This window comes from Mesocricetus auratus, unplaced genomic scaffold (assembly GCF_017639785.1).
Source record: "Mesocricetus auratus isolate SY011 unplaced genomic scaffold, BCM_Maur_2.0 Super-Scaffold_100023, whole genome shotgun sequence".
NCBI lineage: Eukaryota > Metazoa > Chordata > Mammalia > Rodentia > Cricetidae > Mesocricetus > Mesocricetus auratus.
Window position 1 is genome coordinate 23007372 of NW_024429204.1, and position 21764 is coordinate 23029135.

At 46.1% G+C, this 21764-nt stretch overlaps 1 long non-coding RNA gene across 1 annotated transcript; it reads left to right on the forward strand.

The window, feature by feature from the left end:
- Positions 1-11463: 11463 nt before the first annotated feature.
- LOC121133716 lies at positions 11464-15470 on the forward strand. Its single transcript, XR_005870686.1, has 2 exons — positions 11464-14030; positions 14705-15470. It is a non-coding gene; the product is annotated as an uncharacterized LOC121133716 (long non-coding RNA).
- The last annotated feature ends 6294 nt before the right edge of the window (positions 15471-21764 follow it).

A 21764-nucleotide genomic window follows, 5' to 3' on the forward strand; every position in this document is an offset into this window, starting at 1 on the left:
CTGCCGTCTCCTGGTTGTCCTTCTTAAGGCAGATAAAGAGCAAGAGAACTGCCTGGAGTCTTGTTCAGTGACACTAACTCCATATACGAAGTCGCCATCCCCATAACCCAATCACCTCCCAAAGCCCCCACCTTCGATACCATCCAACTCTGTAGACTAACACCTAATCCCAAACTGTCTGACTGCAGCGGCTAGCTCCCTGAAGGAACCTGGGAAGGTGGTTAAGTGAGGAGGATTTCCCACTGGGATATTTTGCCTGAAGCTGCCCATCACTGTCAGGGCATTTAGCATTAATTTGTGAGCATGTTCAACTCCCTGATGTCTAAGTGACCCTTTGAGTGGCATTTGACTTCTATAAGGAAACACTTATGGAGACTGCAAATTGACCTGATAATTTCATTCCCTTCCTTCCTTCCTCCCTCCCACCCTGCCTCCCTTTCTCTCTCCCTTCTTCCCTCCCTCCATCCTCCCTCCCTTCCTCCATCCTCCCTCCCTTCCTCCATCCTCCCTCCCTTCCTCCATCCTCCCTCTCTTCCTCCCTCCCTCTGTCTTTCCTCTCTGCCTTCCTTCCCTCCTTCTGTCCTTGTCCATCAGCAAGCTGCCAGTCTGGTTTATCCCTGACTCTGTGCTGGGTCACCATGAATCTCTTTAATGGACCAACAGAGTGGTGCTTATGAACTTGTGAACTTGAGGCTCACACTTTGAAGATGGTGACAAGTAACAGCAGCTAGTGACTTAGTGCTACTGTACCCAACACCCTAAGAGCCCCATATGTATCCCCAAGTCCTTGCATGGGAAGCAGATGGTTATTGCCATTTCTTCATTTTACCAATTAGAAAACAAGGAGGAAAATGTAAGTAGCTTACCCATGGGGACACAGCTAGCATTTTGCACTGTCCAGATCAGACACCAGGCAGTGCCACAGTTTGGGCTTACCTCTGGGCAAGCACCTCACCTCAGCCCAGACACTGGCTACAATTAGTATAGTTGAGATTCTCTGTCTTCACCCCTCATGTCCAGCTTTGATCCTTGGGTGAGTCACCTTCTCAGCCCCTGTCCTCTGCCAAGTTTAATCTTTTCCTGTCCTTTTAGCCTCATTTCCTCCCGGTCTCCTGTGTCCCTACTCTGTCCAGTTGCCCCGGGCCTTGCTTTCATGATCACAGGAAGATCATGGTTATCTCCAGCCTTGACAAGGTTGTTTTCAGGACCCGAATTACCCTGAATCCTACACATTCCTAAACTGGATGCTTTGCATTCTTTATGCCTCAACTCAAACCTTCCAGACACCAGACCCGCCAGCATCTTATCTACCCGACTCTTCCTCTGCCCTTTATCTTTTATGTAACATGCACTGGGAGGGGCTTGACTTTCTTCTGCCTCCTTGTTCTTTCCCTTCTAGAAAACCAGTCTTGGGTTAGGTGTGTAACTTACTGGTAGAGTGCTTGTCCACCTAGGAGCCTACTCTACAAGATGCTGCATTTGAACCCCCGCCTTCCAGTGTAGTGACCCCCACATTTTAGATGCTTAATAAATACATGCAATGTAAATGAATCTTTGGTTGAGCCTGATAGTCTACTCTGGGGCAGGGAGCAGGGTAAGAGAATACCTTCTTCAGACAATCATAGTGACTTTTACATAGTGATCACTTTTGCCCTACTGAGGTGTTCAGGGGAACCAGGAGAAAGTGAACAGGAAAATGTGATTCAAGATGGACACTGGAGAATGAGGAGGAAGGGAAGAGTGAAGGGGGGAAGGGGAGAGGAAAAGGAAGGAGGGAGAGAAGAGGCAGGGATGGAGGGCAGGAAAGATGGATAAAAGAGAGAGGGGGAAGAATGGAGAAAAGGAAGGGGGAAGAGGAGAATGACAAAAACTTTCTACAGAGCTACCAAGCACATTATATAAAACCTAGAAGATGTTCAGTATCCGTGTGGTGTGTGTGTGTGTGTGTGTGTGTGTGTGTGTGTGTGTGTTTTAGTGATACAAGGTAACATTTAATATACTTAGGCGCCATGAAGCACAGACACATGTAGGAATGAAAAGCATAAGTGCTGGGAATCAAACTCAGGACCTCTAGAAGAGCAGCAAGTGCTCTTAACCACTGAGCCATCTCTCCAGTCCATGCGTGTTTTGTTTCTAAAATTTGCTGGACATGATCAATTTGGTCTTCTTGTACCACAGTTTTTAACCGAAGAAATCAGTCGGAACAGACTCAATTTTAACAAAAACTTGAAGAACTAAAATAACAATGCAAACCTTTAGCATTGTTTTGGTCAAACTTGCTAAAACTGTAATGCAAGAACCAAATGCATTGTGATGTGACATCAATTAATTAATTAGCAAGCATGAATTTTTCACCATTCTATGACTGATCAAGAGACTAATAGCTAAAAACCTCTGCAGGCTTTGTTCGAGGTAGGCAGAAAAAAAAAGTGCTGCAGTTTAGATACCTCTGGAACTTTCCAAATTGTCACAGGTTTGTAATACTCAAAACCCTTCATTTCTAAGAATATATTTCTTGCTCAGTTATTTCAGGCAAGCCCAAGACTTTGTAATTTGTAAAGGGCCCAATATTTTTTTTCAATAACAGACCAGCTTCTTTTTCCTGCAGTTACAAATGTAATTTCTTTTTTGTTCTCAAACATGAGGTACCAAATAAGATGCAACAAAGTGTTTTGAAAAAAAAAAGAAGAAGATGAAATATCCAAAATGGATTTTGTTGAAGTTGGTTCTGCTGGGAGTTGGTTGATAGTTTTTTGAATGACATGAATAGAGGGTTAGGTAGAGCTCTTGCTGTCAATAGCCAGGATTTGTTTCTGGCCTAAGGGGAGGGTCTGTGTTCTATAGCTTAGCCAGATGGAATCTGGCAAAAGGATTCCTAGCAGCCATGTGCTCATCTAGCTACCAAATTTCCATGAAGGAGGATGGAAACCCAGCCCTGCTCTGTACATTATGCCAAGTGGCACTTGGTGGTCAGTACACAGTTTGAAGTAATAGATTAGTGACTGTTTAGAATTAAGCTATGGAAATCAGTTGAGGATGCCAAACAAAGAATATTTCGGAATGCAATCAAAAGCATAAATATAAAAGCTGTATACACTGTATATTAGAATAATCTTCGATGAGAGTATTTTCAGAGAAGATGGGCATGCGACTGTATGTTGAGTAGGGACTACCATCAAATTTGCTGGGAGCCAGAGGAACACAAAGGCAGCCAAAGTTTTCTCGCTACCCCCTGCCCCATCTTTTCAGGTTCCCTGGTTTGGGGCTCTAAAACTTATAACACTACTACCCCCATCCTCATCTTCAGGGTTTGGATTCAGAGTAACACATTGACTTCACTGACTCTGAGGCTTTTGGAGCTGGACCAAACCACAATACCCCCACTCCACTGTGAGGAGCCGCCCTCGCTATCGCTATTGCCGTTAGAAGATGGCGCTGACATCCACTGTCAGTTGGAGTTAACTGTCGCTGTCAGTTGGAGTTAACTGTCGCTGTCAGTTGGAGTTAACTGTCGCTGTCAGTTGGAGTTAACTGTCGCTGTCAGTTGGAGTTAACTGTCGCTGTCAGTTGGAGTTAACTGTCGCTGTCAGTTGGAGTTAACCGTTTAAACTGTGCCTCTCCCGTGACGTCATCTGGGGTGATGTGCAAACCACCAATCCCGGCTCTACACATCTCACTCGGAGCTCCTAGGCTTATATAAGGGGCTGGGTTTCTTAGCTTGGGGTCTCCCTCTAAGAAGCTGATCATCTATCTCTCAAGATGCATTAAAGCTTTACTGCAGAAGGATCCGAGTGTTCTGCGTCGTTCTTGCTGGCGAGACGGTAGCGCGGGACATCTGGTGCCGAAACCCGGGAACTCTTCAACATCGCCGGCGCCGCGGGAGACCCCTCGGAAAACGGGGCGGATTCAGAACTGCAGGGACGTAGGTTCAGAGAGGTATGCTTTATCCTGAACAACCCTTTTCTCGACTTTGGCCTTAGTTTGTCATCACCGTGGGACGGGTCAGTGGAGGCTTTGGTGCTAGTCCTGTTTGTCCTTCTCCTTCATCGTGGCTGGTGCTGACAGAACGGCGCTGTCCGTCTGGCGCTGTCCATCTGGCGCTGTCCATCTGGCGCTGTCCATCTGGTGCTGTCAGTCTGGTGCTGTCAGTCTGGTAACGGAGTTGAGCGCGTTTTTTAGATAAGCTGTCAGCGCGATGGGGTCGTCACAGTCAGTGGTTACAGCCTTACAGACTGTGCTAAAACAAAGAGATCTTAAAATTGCACCACGAACACTTCAAAATTTTGTGAAGGAGGTAGATAGAGTGGCACCATGGTATGCTTGTTCCGGGTCCCTCACTGTGGCCTCATGGAACAAGCTAGGTAAAGAACTAGACAGGAAGCATGCAGAAGGAGATCTCTGCTTAGGTACCAAAGCCATTTGGAAGCTAGTTAAAAACTGCTTGGAGGATGAGGCCTGTCACCCTGCTATAATAGAAAGTCAGGGAACCTTAGAGGAAGTTCAGGATAGCATGTCAGAAACTGAACGGAGTGAGAGAATGGGAGCTCGCAAAAGAAAAGACATGTCTAAGAAAAAAGGCCCTCCCCAGGAAGTTAAGAAAGGGGGAGAGAAAGAAGGGAGTTATCATTCACCCCTTAACAAATCTAAGAAAAAGAAAAAGCCAGAATCTAGTCTATACCCTGCAGTAGAGCTAGAAGCCTTGGAGCTAGATAATTCTGATTCTGACACTCTGGATTCTAGCGAAGAAGGTGGTCTAGAGGAGGAGGTGGCACGGTATGAGGAAAAAGATATCACCCTGATAGACACCGGCCACTGAAAACAAAAATGAATGTGAGGCCACCGCCTATAAATCCGGCGGGCTCACGCCTCTCAGCGCCTCCGCCATATGAGCTTCGGCTGAATACTGGTACTGACTCCTTTTTACCTTTAGAGGAACGGAGAAAAATACAAATGGCTTTTCCAGTATTCGAGAATGTGGAAGGCGGAAGAGTACATACCCCTGTAGATTACAATCAAATTAAAGAATTGGCCGAATCCGTTCGTAATTATGGGGTCAATGCTAACTTTACCACATTACAGGTGGAAAGGCTTGCTAATTTTGCCATGACTCCCACTGACTGGCAAACGACAGTGAAAGCAGTGCTTCCCAACATGGGACAATACATGGAATGGAAGGCTCTCTGGTATGATGCAGCCCAGGCACAAGCTAGAGTTAATGCCACGGCTGAAGATGAGAATCAGAGGCAGTGGACATTTGAAATGCTGACAGGTCAGGGTCAACATGCCCTTAATCAAACCAACTACATCTGGGGCGTCTATGGTCAGGTGTCGGCCGCCGCTATTAAAGCATGGAAGGCCCTCACAAAAAGGGGAGAGTCCAGTGGACACCTTACAAAGATTGTCCAAGGACCCCAAGAGCCATTTTCAGACTTTGTGGCCAGAATGACAGAGGCCGCCAGTCGCATCTTTGGTGATTCAGAACAAGCTATGCCCCTGATTGAGCAACTTGTCTATGAACAAGCAACCCAGGAATGTCGAGCGGCTATCGCCCTCGCAAAAGCAAAGGTTTACAAGATTGGCTCAGAGTGTGCAGGGAGCTGGGGGACCCCTAACCAATGCAGGACTAGCTGCCGCCATTTTACAAACGCACAGGTATAGAGATTTATCTAATCGAAAAGCTTGTTTTAATTGTGGGAGAATGGGGCACCTTAAGAAAGATTGTCAAGCCCCTGAAAGAACAAGAGAATCGAAGCTTTGCTATCGTTGTGGTAAAGGTTATCATAGGGCTAGCGAATGCAGGTCAGTCCGGGATGTAAAAGGGAGGCTTCTGCCCCCTATTGAAGAATCCAAGGTACCCCAATCAAAAAACGGGTCACGGGGCCCATGGTCCCAGGGCCCTCAGAAATATGGGAACCAATTTCAGAAAAGCAATCAAGAGGAAGTAGAGGTTTCCGAGGAACCTCCGGAATGGACTTGCGTGCCGCCTCCGACTTCTTACTCATGCCCCAAATGAATGTTCAACCGGTCCCAGTCCATTCCCTGGACCTTTGCCCCCTGCCACCATTGGGCTTATTCTGGGCCGTGGCTCCTTAACTTTACAGGGACTCATTATATATCCTGGGATTGTTGACCCATATCATAAAGAGGAGATTCAAGTTCTCTGTTCTAGCCCTCGGGGTGTATTTTCTATAAAGCAGGGAGATAGAATTGCACAACTGGTGTTGCTGCCCTCCCTCGGGGATGGAGAAACCTACACTTTACAAAAAAGGGCTATGGGATCTTCTGGAAGTGATTCAGCCTATCTGGCTATACCCCTAAATGAGAGACCTACAATAAAATTGTTAATTAATGGAAAAGAATTTGAAGGGATAATGGATTCGGGAGCAGACAAAAGCATTATTTCACTCCATTGGTGGCCGAAGTCTTGGCCCACTGTTGTTTCATCTCATTCTCTACAAGGTCTTGGATACCAGTCCTCTCCTGCCATCAGTGCCTCAGCCTTAACCTGGCGGGATGCTGAAGGCAAACAGGGATGTTTTACCCCCTATGTGTTGCCACTCCCTGTAAATTTATGGGGACGAGATGTGTTACAAGCCATGGGCATGACCCTAACTAATGAATACTCCCCCAGGCATCAGCCATTATGGCAAAGATGGGGTATACAAATGGTAGAGGCTTGGGTAGGCAAGAACAAGGCAGAATAAAACCCATTACACAACACGGAAATCGGGGTAGAAAAGGACTGGGTTTTATTTAGGGGCCGTTGAGGCTTCACGACCCATACCATGGAAAACAGAGGAGCCGTTATGGGTCTCTCAATGGCCTCTATCCTCTGAAAAATTAGAGGCTGTCACAAGATTAGTGCAAGAACAGGAACGGCTGGGGCATCTAGAGCCTTCTACCTCCCCATGGAATACACCAATTTTTGTTATTAAGAAGAAATCTGGGAAGTGGAGATTACTCCACGACCTGCGGGCCATTAACAATCAGATGCATCTTTTTGGCCCTGTTCAAAGAGGCCTTCCTTTGCTTTCTGCACTTCCTCAAGATTGGAAGCTTATTATTATAGATATTAAGGATTGTTTCTTCTCTATTCCACTTTACCCACGGGATAGACCAAGGTTTGCCTTCACTATCCCTTCTCTTAATCATATGGAACCAGACAAGAGATTTCAGTGGAAGGTACTGCCGCAAGGCATGGCCAATAGCCCAACAATATGTCAGCTATATGTGCAGGAGGCTTTGGAGCCAATTAGGAAGCAATTTACATCTTTAATCGTTATCCATTATATGGACGATATTCTTATTTGTCACAAAGAGTTAGATGTTTTACAAAAGGCTTTTCCCATGCTGGTGGCTGAATTAAAACAGTGGGGATTAGAGATTGCCTCAGAAAAGGTTCAAATTGCAGATACAGGGCTCTTTTTGGGCTCAAAGATTACTCCCAAAAATATAGTTCCTCAGAAAATAGAAATTCGCAAAGACCACTTACAAACATTAAATGATTTTCAGAAACTTCTGGGAGATATAAATTGGTTGAGGCCCTTTTTAAAAATTCCATCTGCTGATCTAAAACCCCTCTTCGATCTCCTGGAGGGTGAGCCTCATATCTCCTCACCCAGAAAATTTACCCCTGCCGCCCACCGAGCCTTACAGATGGTGGAAGAGGCCTTACAGGAAGCACAATTACAACGAATTGAGGAGTCACTACCTTTTAATCTGTGTGTTTTTAAGACAGCTCAATTGCCAACTGCAGTCCTGTGGCAACATGGACCATTACTTTGGATTCATCCAAATGCTTCCCCTGCTAAGATTATTGACTGGTACCCTGATGCTGTTGCACAGCTCGCGCTTCGCGGAATAAAAGCAGCTGTTACACATTTTGGCAGGGATCCTGATTCCTTGATTGTGCCTTATACTGCTGCACAAGTTCAGACCTTGGCAGCCACATCTAGTGATTGGGCAGTTTTAGTTACTTCCTTTTCAGGACAAATTGATAATCATTTTCCAAAGCATCCAATTTTACAGTTTGCCCTAAACCAGGCTATAGTGTTTCCACAAGTGACAGCTAAAGACCCACTCCCAGATGGGACTGTGGTGTACACTGATGGATCAAAAACTGGTATGGGAGCTTATGTGGTCAAGGATAGGGTTATATCTAAACAATATAATGAAACTTCACCTCAAGTTGTAGAATGTCTGATAGTACTGGAGGTTCTTGAGGCTTTTCCAGGACCCCTCAATATTGTATCAGATTCCTCTTATGTGGTTAATGCAGTTAATCTCCTTGAGATAGCTGGAATAATAAGATCCTCCAGCAGAGTTGCTAACATCTTTCAGAAGATACAAGCTGCCTTGTTAAATAGGAGATTTCCTGTTTTCATTACCCATGTCCGAGCACATTCTGGACTCCCAGGTCCCATGTCCTTAGGGAATGACTTAGCGGACAAGGCTACAAAGCTGGTGGCCGCTGCCTTGTCTACCCATGCACAAGCAGCAAAAGAATTCCATAAGCGCTTTCATGTGACGGCTGAGACCTTGCGCCGTCGTTTTGCTCTATCCAGGAAAGAGGCTAGGGAAATTGTTACTCAATGCCAGAATTGCTGCGAATTCTTACCTACTCCCCACATGGGAATAAACCCACGTGGCATTAGACCATTGCAGATGTGGCAGATGGATGTTACTCATATTCCCTCTTTTGGAAGGCTTCAATATGTTCATGTTTCTGTTGACACCTGTTCTGGCGTAATGTTTGCCACACCCCTAACAGGGGAAAAGGCCTCATATGTGATTCAACATTGCCTTGAGGCCTGGAGTGCTTGGGGAAAACCCAGAATTTTAAAAACAGACAATGGACCAGCATATACCTCTCAAAAATTCCGACAGTTTTGTCGGCAAATGGATGTTACCCATCTAACTGGCCTACCTTATAACCCTCAAGGACAGGGCATTGTGGAACGTGCCCATCGTACACTCAAATCATATCTGATTAAACAAAAGGGGAGTATTGAGGATGTTCTACCCTCGGTACCAAGAGTTGCTGTATCCATGGCACTTTTTACCCTTAATTTCTTGAACTGTGATGCCCAAGGCCACACTGCGGCTGATCGCCACAGTTTAGAGCCTGATAGGCCAAAAGAAATGGTAAAATGGAAAGATGTCTTGACTGATCTCTGGAAAGGCCCGGATCCTATTCTTATAAGATCCAGGGGAGCTGTGTGTGTTTTTCCACAGGAGGAAGAAAACCCCCTGTGGATCCCTGAAAGACTCACTCGAAGAGCTCCTTCACAACTCCAGAATAAGAAGGATGGAGGCCAAGTGGGTGATGAAGACTCTCCTACTCGGGATGATGGTTCCTAGTATGATGGGAGAGTTACGGTGGGCCATCATGTCTACCTTCCCCCTACCGATGCCAGTGATGCAGAATGCCCAGGTGTTCCCTAGATTTTTCACAAATAATAGAGAGTTGGGGCTTGCCTTTTTGCCTTTAGATCCTCAGATACAGAGTTTTCAGGATGAGAGAACCTTGTCATTAGTAGGAAGCTTGTGCTTTACTGTGATTTCTTCATTAAAGGATAATTTTATTCATATGGATCCAGAAAGATCTAATGCTAATCCTTTTGAATTAATGGAAGCTGTACTGATCTTTCTCCTATGATAGTGAGAAGGGACAGATTACTTTTGATTGGAAAGGGGCATTAGGCAACAGTCTGAGTGAGGGACAGAGCTCTGGATCATCTGATTGGTCCTCCTCCAATGTTAAGTATACCCCTTTTAAGAGAACTAATTATTCAGCTGCCCTTTATTTGGGTTGTGAGTAATGATACCTTAGGTAAGAATCAGAAAGAAATAAATTGTTCTGCTTAGAATTGTTTTTATGCATTATGCTGGGATGCTATTAAGCACCCTTTTGCTTTGGTAATGCGCATGCCTCGATTTATTCCAGCTCCTGTTGAGGCGCCAAGTAATTTGAGTTTGTTTAGGGAAAAGCGAGATTTTTGGGATCTCTGCTATTATTGTGGGCCTGATAGCCACCGCCGCGGTTACTGCTTCGGTTACCGCCTCGGCCCTTGCACTTTCTGCCACTGTGCAGACAACTCAAACCATTAATGAACTATAGGCCACTGTGACCATGGTCCTAGATAAACAGGCCACTGCCAATTCTCAGATACAAGGAGGCCTGATGTTGGTAAACCAACAGATTAATTTGGTTCAGGAACAATTGGATATATTGTGGCAGATGGCCAAATTGGGATGTGAACAAAGTTGCCTGGCCTTTGTGTCACTTCAGTACAATATGAGAATTTTACAAGAGCAGCTAACCTGTCAAAAGCTCTGTCTCAACATTTATTACAGAATTGGACTTTTGAGTTTGAGCAGACACTCCGTGAGTTGAGAATGGCGATCCTGCAAGTGAATTCGACGCATCTGGATCTTTCTCTGATGGAAGACCTCTCCCCTGGATTTCATCTGCATTTTCTTATTTTAAGGAATGGGTGGGGGTAGGATCATTTAGCCTAGTTCTCTGCTGTGGAATAGTGTTGATGCTTTGGATGGTGTGTACGCTCAGAGCCCAAACAAAAGGAGAAAGTGGTGGTGGCACAAGCACTTGCTGCCTTAGAACACGGAGCATCCCCTGACATTTGGTTAACCATGTTAAAGCAATAGGTCGCTGGCCTCCCAGCTCTTGCACCCCACGAGGCTAGTCTCATTGCACGGGATAGAGTGGGTAGGCTTCAGCAGCCCAAGGAGTTGCAAGGCTAAGCACTGCACAGGAGAGGTCTGCGGTATAACGACTTTCTCCTGGGAGATAAGTCATCTTGCATGAAGGTTCTATGTCATGATCTCCTTCCCCCAGAAAAAAGACATCGGACTGGTCAGGACTTCCTCTGGGGATAAGACCCTGGAGAGGAGCTTTGTACATGTTCCGAATTTGCACATGGGGATTTGACCTCTATCTCCACTCCAAAGTTGTGGGTGTCCTATTGCTTCAAAAATAAATGAATAGGGGAGATGTGAGGAGCCGCCCTCGCTATCGCTATTGCCGTTAGAAGATGGCGCTGACATCCACTGTCAGTTGGAGTTAACTGTCGCTGTCAGTTGGAGTTAACTGTCGCTGTCAGTTGGAGTTAACTGTCGCTGTCAGTTGGAGTTAACTGTCGCTGTCAGTTGGAGTTAACTGTCGCTGTCAGTTGGAGTTAACTGTCGCTGTCAGTTGGAGTTAACCGTTTAAACTGTGCCTCTCCCGTGACGTCATCTGGGGTGATGTGCAAACCACCAATCCCGGCTCTACACATCTCACTCGGAGCTCCTAGGCTTATATAAGGGGCTGGGTTTCTTAGCTTGGGGTCTCCCTCTAAGAAGCTGATCATCTATCTCTCAAGATGCATTAAAGCTTTACTGCAGAAGGATCCGAGTGTTCTGCGTCGTTCTTGCTGGCGAGACGGTAGCGCGGGACACTCCACAGGTCCAGCTTAAACACTATCCATCTTGGTGAAGCAGAAAGGCCCAGAAAATCTTAGGGACATGAAAAGTGGGGAGAAAAAAATAATGCCCTCTTTCTAGAATCCATTTGAAGCCTTTGCCAGCAGCAAAGCAAACACCTTAGCACAATTAATGACTGCTTATGGCCTTTGTCCCTCCCCAGTCGTGAGCAAGCACTTTTCTGTAGGTAGATCCTATCCTATTGTAATCCCAGCCAAGCCTTCTGAGGAGTCACCTTATGTGTCTATCTCTTTTTATCAAATGGAAGAATGTGAAAAGGAGATTCTTTGAAGCCTTTGAAGTGTAACCCAAGAGTCAAAAGGGTACAGATGGCTGACTCTAGACAAGCAACTGCTTCCTCCTCCATTCAAGTGGTACTCGAATGAAAACGAGGACATGGCCATTCCCAGTCCATATTGTAGATATGAGGGAGAGAACACGAAGGCATCAGGAAGGGTCCATCCAGTCTGAACGGTACCAGGAGACCAAACTGGGCCATGAAAGGGGAAACAGGAGGAGAGTGGGAGAGGAAGGGAAGACAGAAGGAAGAGGAGAGATGCTAAGAACGAGCCAGCCAGGAGCCAAGAGAGAAGAACCAGGGGGGTGTGGCCAAAATGACTGAGTTATGTAGGAATCAGAGAAGCTGCGAGAAGGGAAGGGAAGCTCAGTGGTTGAGAGGGTTAGGAAAGGGGGTCAGGGTGAGAGGTGCCAGGACTTTTGTAATAGGTAGTCACTTTGAGCTTGGGGCTTTGGTGTGTTAATAGAAACCTCAGTTAGCCATCGGTCCCAGTTTCTTTGACACAGTTGGGCATGTCTTGGTTTCCCCTACTCTCCCTTGAGAAACTTATACTCTCCACTTGGGTATGTATCATTTTTTATGAGTGCCTTTCTTCCTCTTAACCCTCATGCTTAAATCTATATTAAAATATCTTTATGCATATGCATGTAACAACAATTAGGGGGGAAATGGTCACAAATTGGAAAGACAGCAAGGAGGGTACATTGGAGGTTTTGAGGGAGGAAAGGGAAGGGGGAAATCGTATAATCCTATTATAATCTCAAAATATAGTAATAAAAATACATCTCCAATAAAACCATCTACTTTTCTTGACTATGCTAGCTGGTTCTGAATTCCTCCACAGCTTGGACGCCATGATTGTGGTTTGACCTGAGTTGAGGTCCCTAGAAGCTTGGTGTAACTCCTCACTGTATCCAGGGTAGCAGCTGTGACTCCGCCCCCTACTCAGTAGAACTTACCAGTCTGTCTCATTTTGTGAATCTGTTCCCCTAATGCATCCCCTGTCTGTCTGTGTACTTACCTACTTTCTCATCCCCCACCTACTTATCCATCGCTTCTTGGTTTGGTCTCTGTGGAGAACCCTGATGAAGAAACCGTCCCCCAAGTGGTGGTGTAGAAGAACGTGGACCCGGGTAAGACTAACTCTGAGCCACCTGCACTGGCCACCTTCCTACTCAAGCCAGTATCCATCCCAGTATTGTCACAACTCTGTGACACGAAAGAACCTTTACACAAGGTGAAATGTCTCTACTATCAAGGCTGGCTATGCTTCACCCAGACAGCCAACCCTACAGCTTCTGCTGGGGCTTCAGAGTTCAGCCTACTCATACAGATTTCAGAAACAGATTGAGGGCGGATGGTCCTACTGGGACACGCAACCCGACCTTTCTATGTAGGGATTGCCTGGAGTGGCATGGGGTGGAGGGTGAGCCAGGGATCCTGACTGATTTGACAAATGAATTAATTACCAAGGGATGGTGTGAATCATTAGAGCTCCGGGGGCTTGCCAACACAGATAAACAAATTGGATTTCAGTGTGCTGTCCCGAATCACTGGCTTCCTGCAGGCACTTACACACAATGCCAACCTGAGCATGAAGGAGTCTGCCTGTTTGCCAAGGTCAAAACAGACCCCTGTTCCTAGCAGGCAAGTTCCCCTCACCTGGTGACATACCGGTTATTGTGTACATTGTGAAGGACTAGATCCATGCTCACAAAAGGTTCGTTAGCAGCTTCCTGTTGTTATCCACGGCTTCTTCATTCGTTATGTAAATATCTTACAGACAGAATCCAGCAGATTTATTTGGAATACTCTCCTCTGAACATCTCTGGTTAACTAGATTTCTGTTGAACTGGAGTTAAGCAAAACCCGTGTAGTTGCATCCTTCGTTATTGAAAATCCTCAAAACTGTGTTAGTTCACGTACCTGCCTGAGATCTTGGAGTAGAATGAAAATAATTGCATTTTTGCTTCATGATCAGGTATCTTGCAGTACCCCGAGGGCACAATCCTGCCTATCTGTGAGGATTAAAATTTAACTGCAGTTACAGAGTTCTGTGAGACATCCGTCCTCTCCTGCTCTGAGATGAAGAAGAAACCTGTGGGCCATTGTGGAAACTGCAGACCCTGGCCTTCTTAAGCTACAGCCAGCAGAGGGTCAGGAGCTGAGTGGTTTGTTTCATGGTCGTCCAGCTGGCCATATGGGTCCACCTGGGAATGCAAGATGCAAGATGACCCTGACTGCTAAGGTGTGCTGCACTTAACAACTCCTCCACGAAGTTTGTGTGTGTGTATGTGTGTGTGTATGTGTATGTGTATGTGTATGTGTATGTGTGTGATGCGTGTATTTTGTGTGTAAGTGTGTGTGTCTGTGGTGTGTGTGGTATGTGTGTGTGTGTCTGTGGTGTGTGTGGTATATGTATATGGTGTGTGTGTGTGTGTGTGTGTGTGTGTGTGTGTGTGAGGTGTTTGTGTATGTGTGTGTGTCCGTGTCCTTGGAGGCACTGATTTAAAGCACAGCGGGAAACCCACAGGCTCTCTTGCAGCAGTTTATTTCTCTGTGGCCTTTGGCGACTCACTTGCAGTCTCTGTGTTCATTCCCTAACTTTTACAGCGCTCTCCTCCCTGCCCTTTTATGAGCCTCCCAGAGACATTCCTGGAGGCCTGAAGACAAATAAGAGCACTATTGGTGCAGGGCATGCAAACGTCTCTGTAGAAAGTTCTTCTAATGTTTTCCCAGTGTTGTTTCTTCCCTGGGCGATGCTTGTATTTCTGAGGTCCAGGTATCTAGGGCAAAGATCTTCACCTTGATGGTTTAAATTACTTGTTCAGTTTATAGAGGTGTCGTGCCCCCCCCCTTTCAGGTTGAGTCTAGCCACAGGGTATCAGTGCTATCAATGTCATTTCCATCCTAATTGCACAGGTTCTGTGTCCTGGGGATCAAGTCAGACTGGCCACTCTCAAAGAGTGAAGAGAAGAAGAGAGAAGTTCTGGACCTGGCTCCCCAGGCTATCAGAGCTGGGCTTTCCTGCTTGAGTGGGTCTTCCCAGCAATGGAATCTTGACACATCCTTGCAAGGAGGGTTCCTGCTGGCCCGGAGACTGTGGCTGCTCTCTCCTGACTTTCATTGTCCCCCCAGTGTGAATGACATTTGGGAGTCTGGAAGCAGAGAAGTCTGGAACAAAGTAAACAGCTAACCAAGCAGAGTTTGTGGGAGATTTACACAGAAACTGATCCCCAGGCACAGCCTTGGGATTTATAACAAGGCTGGGTAATTTGTTCTTGCTTGCTAAGATAAGGGTAAACAAATTCCATGCTGAGATGTAAGCCCCTATCTGCAGAAGTCAGGAAGGAATCTGTGCCCTGTTGCTCAATTACCGGCTTGACAAATTACCCTCAGAAGCTGTGTCTTGCAGACTTTATCAAGGGGTCACACTGAGCCTCAAGTGTTAAAGGTAGAGATGGCTTGCCTTGACGCAGAGGCACTTCTGTGTCTGTGGCAGACAGCTCAGAAATGGAAGTGACTGCAATATTTGGAAGAGCATTGAAAGGCAATGGGCTAGTCTTGACCAACTCTGTGGTACCCAGGGGAGATGAAGATGTATGTCAGAAGGCCATACGTGGCCTCAGGCCCTGAACCACATCCATAGGGGCCCTGGCTCTGGTAATTAAACGTTCTGTTTCCTGTGGTTTCTTGTCTGATCTGAATGGAACGGATGGTCCATCTGGCTGCTGCAACTGTGACTCTTCCCTTTCCCCGATGACATCCATCTGTAAGGGGATGGGACAGTTCCACCTCCTCTAGTCTTTGCACTCATTACTCATAAGCACTTGACACAGGGCACTGGTGATGTTTCCAGAAATAAGAAATCTAGAAGTTAAGCTCCTTTGAAAACCATGATCCTATAGGTGCCCTCCCACTTTTTCCATTGTAGTCATATATGGTTTATGTTTTATTAAAGTCGCTGGAGATCAAAATAGCAAAGCAGCCACACTAGTTAGCCATAGAAGCCAGGCAGTGGTGGCACACACTTTTAATTCCAGGACTCTGAAGACAAAGGCAGATGGGTCGCTATGAGTTCAAGGCGACACAGGACTTACATGAGAGTGAATCAGGCTAAAAGAGAAACAAAGCTCACACCTTTGATCCCAGCGCTTGGTATCACGCACCATTAATCCCAGCACTAGGGAGGTGGAGACAGGAGTTATACGGCTGGGTGGAGAAAGGAATAAAAGGAGGAGCAGGAGGAGACGGGATCTGAGAGCTTTTACCTCTTAGGATTCGTGGAGACAGGATTGACATTTCAGCAGGGTAGAAGGATGAGACTGGATTAGCTGTTTTGCTTCTCTGATCCTCAGCTTGGCTTTAATAACTTATAAACAATATATTACCAAAATCCATGAAGAAATCAAGACACCAAAATGTTAGGGCTAGTCAACTGACCAGAGAGCACCCAACTAATGGGGTGGGGTCACAATTCAATGTCAGGTTCCCTGTGACTCCAAACATTATCCAGTACTCTCTAGAGCAGTGTTTCTCAACCTTCCCAATGCTTCAACTCTTCAACACAGTTCCTCATGTTGTGGCGAACCCCAACCGTAAGACTATTTTCGTCGCTGCTCTTCATAACTGTACTTTCACTACTGTTATGAATCGTAATGTACATATCTGATATGCAGGTTACCTCATATGTGACCCCTGTGAAAGGATCATTCAGCCCCACCCCCCAAGAAAAGAGGTTGCAACCCACAAGTTGAGAATCAGCGGCTCTGGAAGAAGAGGAGTTGGGATTCACTGTCCACTAGAAATTGGCAAGAAAGTATCTGAAGAAAATAGCTTTCCCTGCTGGCTGCTTCAGGACCACACGCAAACACTATTGCTGGCCCAATGGCCAGAGCTTCTAGTTCAACAGGGCAGGGGTGAGGACCAAGCCTCGGCCTCTCTATCAGGTGATGCTGATAGAGATGTGTTTGGAGGACTTCACCTTGAGAAGTATTACTTAGAGTAAAGGTTCCAGAGTGGGGCTTCCAAAGAGCTTATGTGGCGACACAGAATCAAAACTTGGTGAGAAAGAGCAATTTCACATTGTTTATATTTAGTTTATATGTTCATAGTGTAATTCTTTCCATGTGTTCGTCTTTAGATTTCAATAAAGTGCTTTTTAGTGGGGTTGGAGATGTAGTTCCATTGACAGAGTGCACAAAGGCCTGGGTTCAAATCTCTAACACCAGAAAAACTGAGTGTGGTAGCACATGCCCCTCATTCTACCACTCAGGACGTGGCCACAGAAGGTTCAGAAACTCAGGGTCACCGCTGGCTATATAGAGTTTGAGGGCAACCTGGCCTACAGTTGACCAGGACTCAACTCAAAATACTTTGTGTAAAAATCTACTTATCCATTTTTTTTTTTTTTGGTTTTTTCGAGACAGGGTTTCTCTGTATTGTTTCGGAGGCTTTCGGTCCAGCCCGGCCTCGAACTCACAGAGATCCGCCTGCCTCTGCCTCCCAAGTGCTGGGATTAAAGGCGTGCGCCACCACTGTCCAGCCCTACTTATCCATTTTAAAGCGAAAAGCGGACATGACTTTGTGTCTACACACGTGCTAGAGAGAGAATCAAATCTGTTTACCTTATAGTGTAACCAGACTAGGCCATTAATTGTTAGTCTTCTGCTGCAAGGCATGGAAGTCAAGTCCGGGTAATTTCTTTGGAAATTGTGTATGTATCTGTGTACAGCAGATGCCTACCATACACAGACGTCCGGAAAGCACACTTCTGTTTTCCTTGTACAATAGCATTTCTGGAATTAGGTAGCCACTAGCAATCTTTCGTAGCCCATTAACATTCTTCAGGAACCCTTTAGTTGCCCAATCTTAAGTAGTCCTTTAAAGCCATCTTGACCAGCCCATTAACACTGGGTCTTTGACTTATTATTCTCATAGAGTTCCTTTTATATTCAGGGTCTCAGTTAGATGCTATGGCTTCAGTCATCTTACGTGTGTTCTAGTGGCAGCAGGAAGAGAACCTCGAGTCTTCATCTGTCACTGCTTTCTGATTCGGCAAGATATGACCTGCCATCTTCTGTGCCCACTGCCATCCCTGACTGTCGTGATGAGCCCCGTTGGTTCAAAATAACAGCCAGGGCAAACCCCCTCCAAAAAAAAAAGGATGGTAGAAGAAATGGGTGATCCATTTTATCAAGTGGTTTCAATGTGTCATCTGAACCATATAACCACATCCAGTAGCTGGGGCAATGGATAAAGTAAGCGTTTAATTGAATCAAATTGTTTTTCTGTACAGCATGAGAATTTTGTAGGGAGAAGGGGTGATTACATCTTAGGCATCCTCCCAATAATCTTGCTGTAACAGTTTGGGCAAAATCATCAGACCTCGGTGTTGTTAAAATGTTTAGGTTTATCCAGTAAGGAGACACAGACTGCGACTCAACGATCCCACGTGGAGTTTATTGGTGGAAGGGGAGGGAAAAGGGGGGTGAGAGGTAACCAATCCGTGCAGAGCAGAGAGAGAAAGAGATAAGAGAGAGAGACAGAGTAAGAGCAAGAGAGGAAGAGAGCAAGAGAGAGTAAACGGGCAGGGGTCAGTCCTTTAAAGGGGTCCTTTGCACCTGCCTGGTTCTCATGGAACTCTGGGCTGGCCAGAGTGTTGCCTGAGCGCATCCTGCCAGGTAACAGGGCAGGCCAGCGTAATGCCTGAACCTTTCACTTGGTTCTATGAAAAGGATGGGGATAGAATAGCTCCTGAGCAGGTAGAGGAGCTTTTCTGTTGGGACAAGCTACCCCTAAAGGAGGTGAATTTACAGGAGACATCAAACAGGCATCTATGCGCTTAGGACTGTGGGCTGGAAGCCGGAGCTGGACTCATCTGGAGACACATCTCTGCTCCGTGTGGTGTCAGCCTGGTGGCTCGGTGGGACTGCTGGACATCGGAGTGCCAGGACACCATGGATGTTCACTCTACATCGTGTTTCATCCTGCGGTCAGTCTATTCACAAGGAAAAGGTTTCAGGCAGCTACAAGTAATCGACTGTTGAGTAACAAAAGTCTCCAAACCTGGTGAAATAAACCATCCTTGTTTATATGCTCATAGCTGGGAGTCTTCATTTAAGGTGGGACTCAGCGTGATGCTTCTCTGCCTATCTCTCCTTGGGTCCTTCGTGTGACTTATGATGACCACATGTGGTCTTCTCAGGACTCTAGTTGGGTTATTGACTGAGGTTACCCTCCCTCGGATGCTAGAATGGTGAAATAGTTCTTGAAGTCACAAACAAAAGGTTAAGTTCCCATGTTAAAGCACATCCCAAGTCTCTATTAACATCCCATTTGTTCACATGTCCTAGCCAAAGCAGCACCATAGTCAAGTCTATGGTCAAGCTTCATGGTCAGATCTAGGGCTAATGTGGGAAGGCCTGAGCACGGTCGTGTGTACATCAAGGTCGTGTGTACATCAAGATTAGCTTTTGGAGTGGTTACTATCATCTACCATGTATGATTAAATTAGGCATGTATAGCCTGTAGCCACTGAGCTGTGTGTGCCTTCAGGACAGCTGGAAATATGGTCCAACACATTTCTAAGTGACAGCAATGTCATGTCACAGTGTTAAAAGATTGAACAACCTTGAAAGGACTCTTATATCCCCAGGACTCTCCCTGTCACAGATTTCCCTTTGGATGCATGTTTTCCTCATTACTTTAAATGCAATCCATGCCCCAAAGCTGACCTCTGCTCCAGGAAGTACTTCCTTAGCTTCCCAGCCAGAGGGAAAAGCATCTTTCTCCTTAGTTCTATTCTGAGACTTGCTGGGGAGAAGGGGCCGATTAATGATGGGGCAGATGCATGCCCCGAGGCTAAGCAAGTGGGCTACTGTGATTGGCAGTTCCCATTTGAACTTCATGCTTAGACAGACACAGTGGGAAGAGGAGTTTGGGAGACACCATTGTAAAAAAAATAAACGAGGGGGTGTTATTCTAAAATGAGAGACATGCTGGCCAGATAAACAAATAGTGAGACACAATGTCGAGAATTGTGTGAGTCAAAAGACTTCCTTCCTTCCTTCCTTGTTTTGTTAGATGGCTAGGAGGGTCTAGTCTTAAGGAAAATTTTAACTAGTTTAAATCCACTCTCCATCGTCTCTGAGATATTACTTTACTAAGCCAATATACACAGTATTTTCTTTGAAAAAAATTCACCGTCATCCACTGCTGGCCCTGTAGGATGACTTCCGGCAGGGTGTTCTTTGTGGCAACCGTGCAATAGTGATTACGTTGTCTTGCCACTCATCTCCCTGAAGTTGTGCTATGAGCCGGAACAGAAGGCAGGACAGCAAAAGAGGACCCGAAGCCTTAATTACCTTTCATCTTCCAGTCTGGCTAAGACTTTAAAACACGCTAATGATGCTCCATGCCGGGCTCTATGCATATCAGATGTGCGGCAAACAGAAGCACTAGAATCGTTTCAGCCATGAGCAACCTGTGAACCTTGCCTTCCAGTTGGGTTGTATTGAGGCGCCCAGCATGTGTGGACAGAATAGCCAGTCCTCTCCTTGCCTCTTTGTATAGAGAAGGGGGCAGGAGGGATATTCAGATACTGAGTGTGAAGGCATGTTGGCCTAGGAAAGATGCTATCCAGCTTCCCCAAACAACATTTCTTGAAAGGCTTTGCAGCAGGCTCTGGGACACAGGTAGCCACTGGGATGAGATGCTGCCAGCGCCTTTCCCAGGGACCTGAGCTAGCCTTGCCATCACTTGTTTCACAGACTGTCGTAGAGGAAGCACTGCTCACAGGCACTCCTTAATTGGTGGCACTGGCTCCTTGCTGTCTGGTGCCCTGAGGCATGACACAGCCACTCTGCCCCAGCAGAAACTGCAGGGAATCGTGGTGTCTCCCACTGTAGTTAGCAGTGGGAGACACTGCTTCAAGGAGTTTCGGAGTTCACCTGAATTCTTTCTTGGCAGTTGGACGTGCTTCAGCGGGTTGTTGGAGGAGCGTGGGCTGTGGCTCAGGAGTCTGAGAGAACTCTGTGCACCATGGGCTTTCACACGCCCTGGTCATCAGTGTGTCTCAGGAACTAGGGAGGGAAGCGAGAATGCAGATGTGTTTGCTAAGTGCCAAGTGGGACACAGAATACTAAGACACTTCTTCACAACTACAGGCTCGGCGAACACTAATGGCTTTTCACAGCTAAAGAAAAAAGGAGCAGAAAATACAAAGTCTTCATACTTTCCCCCCTCCATTTCCCCTTATCTTGCGCCAACATAGCACATTTGCCACAGTTAGGACTGATGAGCCAATCTTGCTATATCATCGTTAACTAACATCTACAGATTTCCTTTAGGGTCCACTCTCACTGTACACCAGTAAATGTGTCATACTGTGCACATGTTACAGCATCATACAGAAGACTTTTCCTGCCCTGAAAATGTCCTGTGTGCAGCCTGCCTATCCCTTCCTCATTCTCTTTGAACCCTGACCTGTCTGTAGTCTACCTGGTTTTGCTCTCTCTAGGATAGTTTATGGCTGCAATTATAGTAGTGGTAGATTTTTCAGGCCAGCTTCCCAGCAGTATCATTTAGCGTTCCTCTATACCTCGGTGTCATTGATTGATATCCATTGTATGAATGCATTCTAGCTTATTAGGTAGAGATTCTATGTATTCTAGTCTAGCCTTGAAGTCACAAGCCTCCTACCTCAGCTGGGATTTTTATGGACATCTATAGGTAATATGCATAGGGCTGGAGACACAGCTACTCAGGGAAAAGCTGTTGCCATGCAAACATGAGGCTGCGGATTCAGACCCCAAGAATCTCCATGGAAGCTGGAGGCTCTAGCACAAGCATCTGTAATCCCACCGAGCCTGCAGGTAATAGCAGGCAGAGACAGAGCAGTTTCTAGAAGCTTGCAGGCCAGGTGCCCCCAGTGTCAAAGAGATGTTGTCTTAAACAAGGAGGAAATCAAAGGACTGCCACC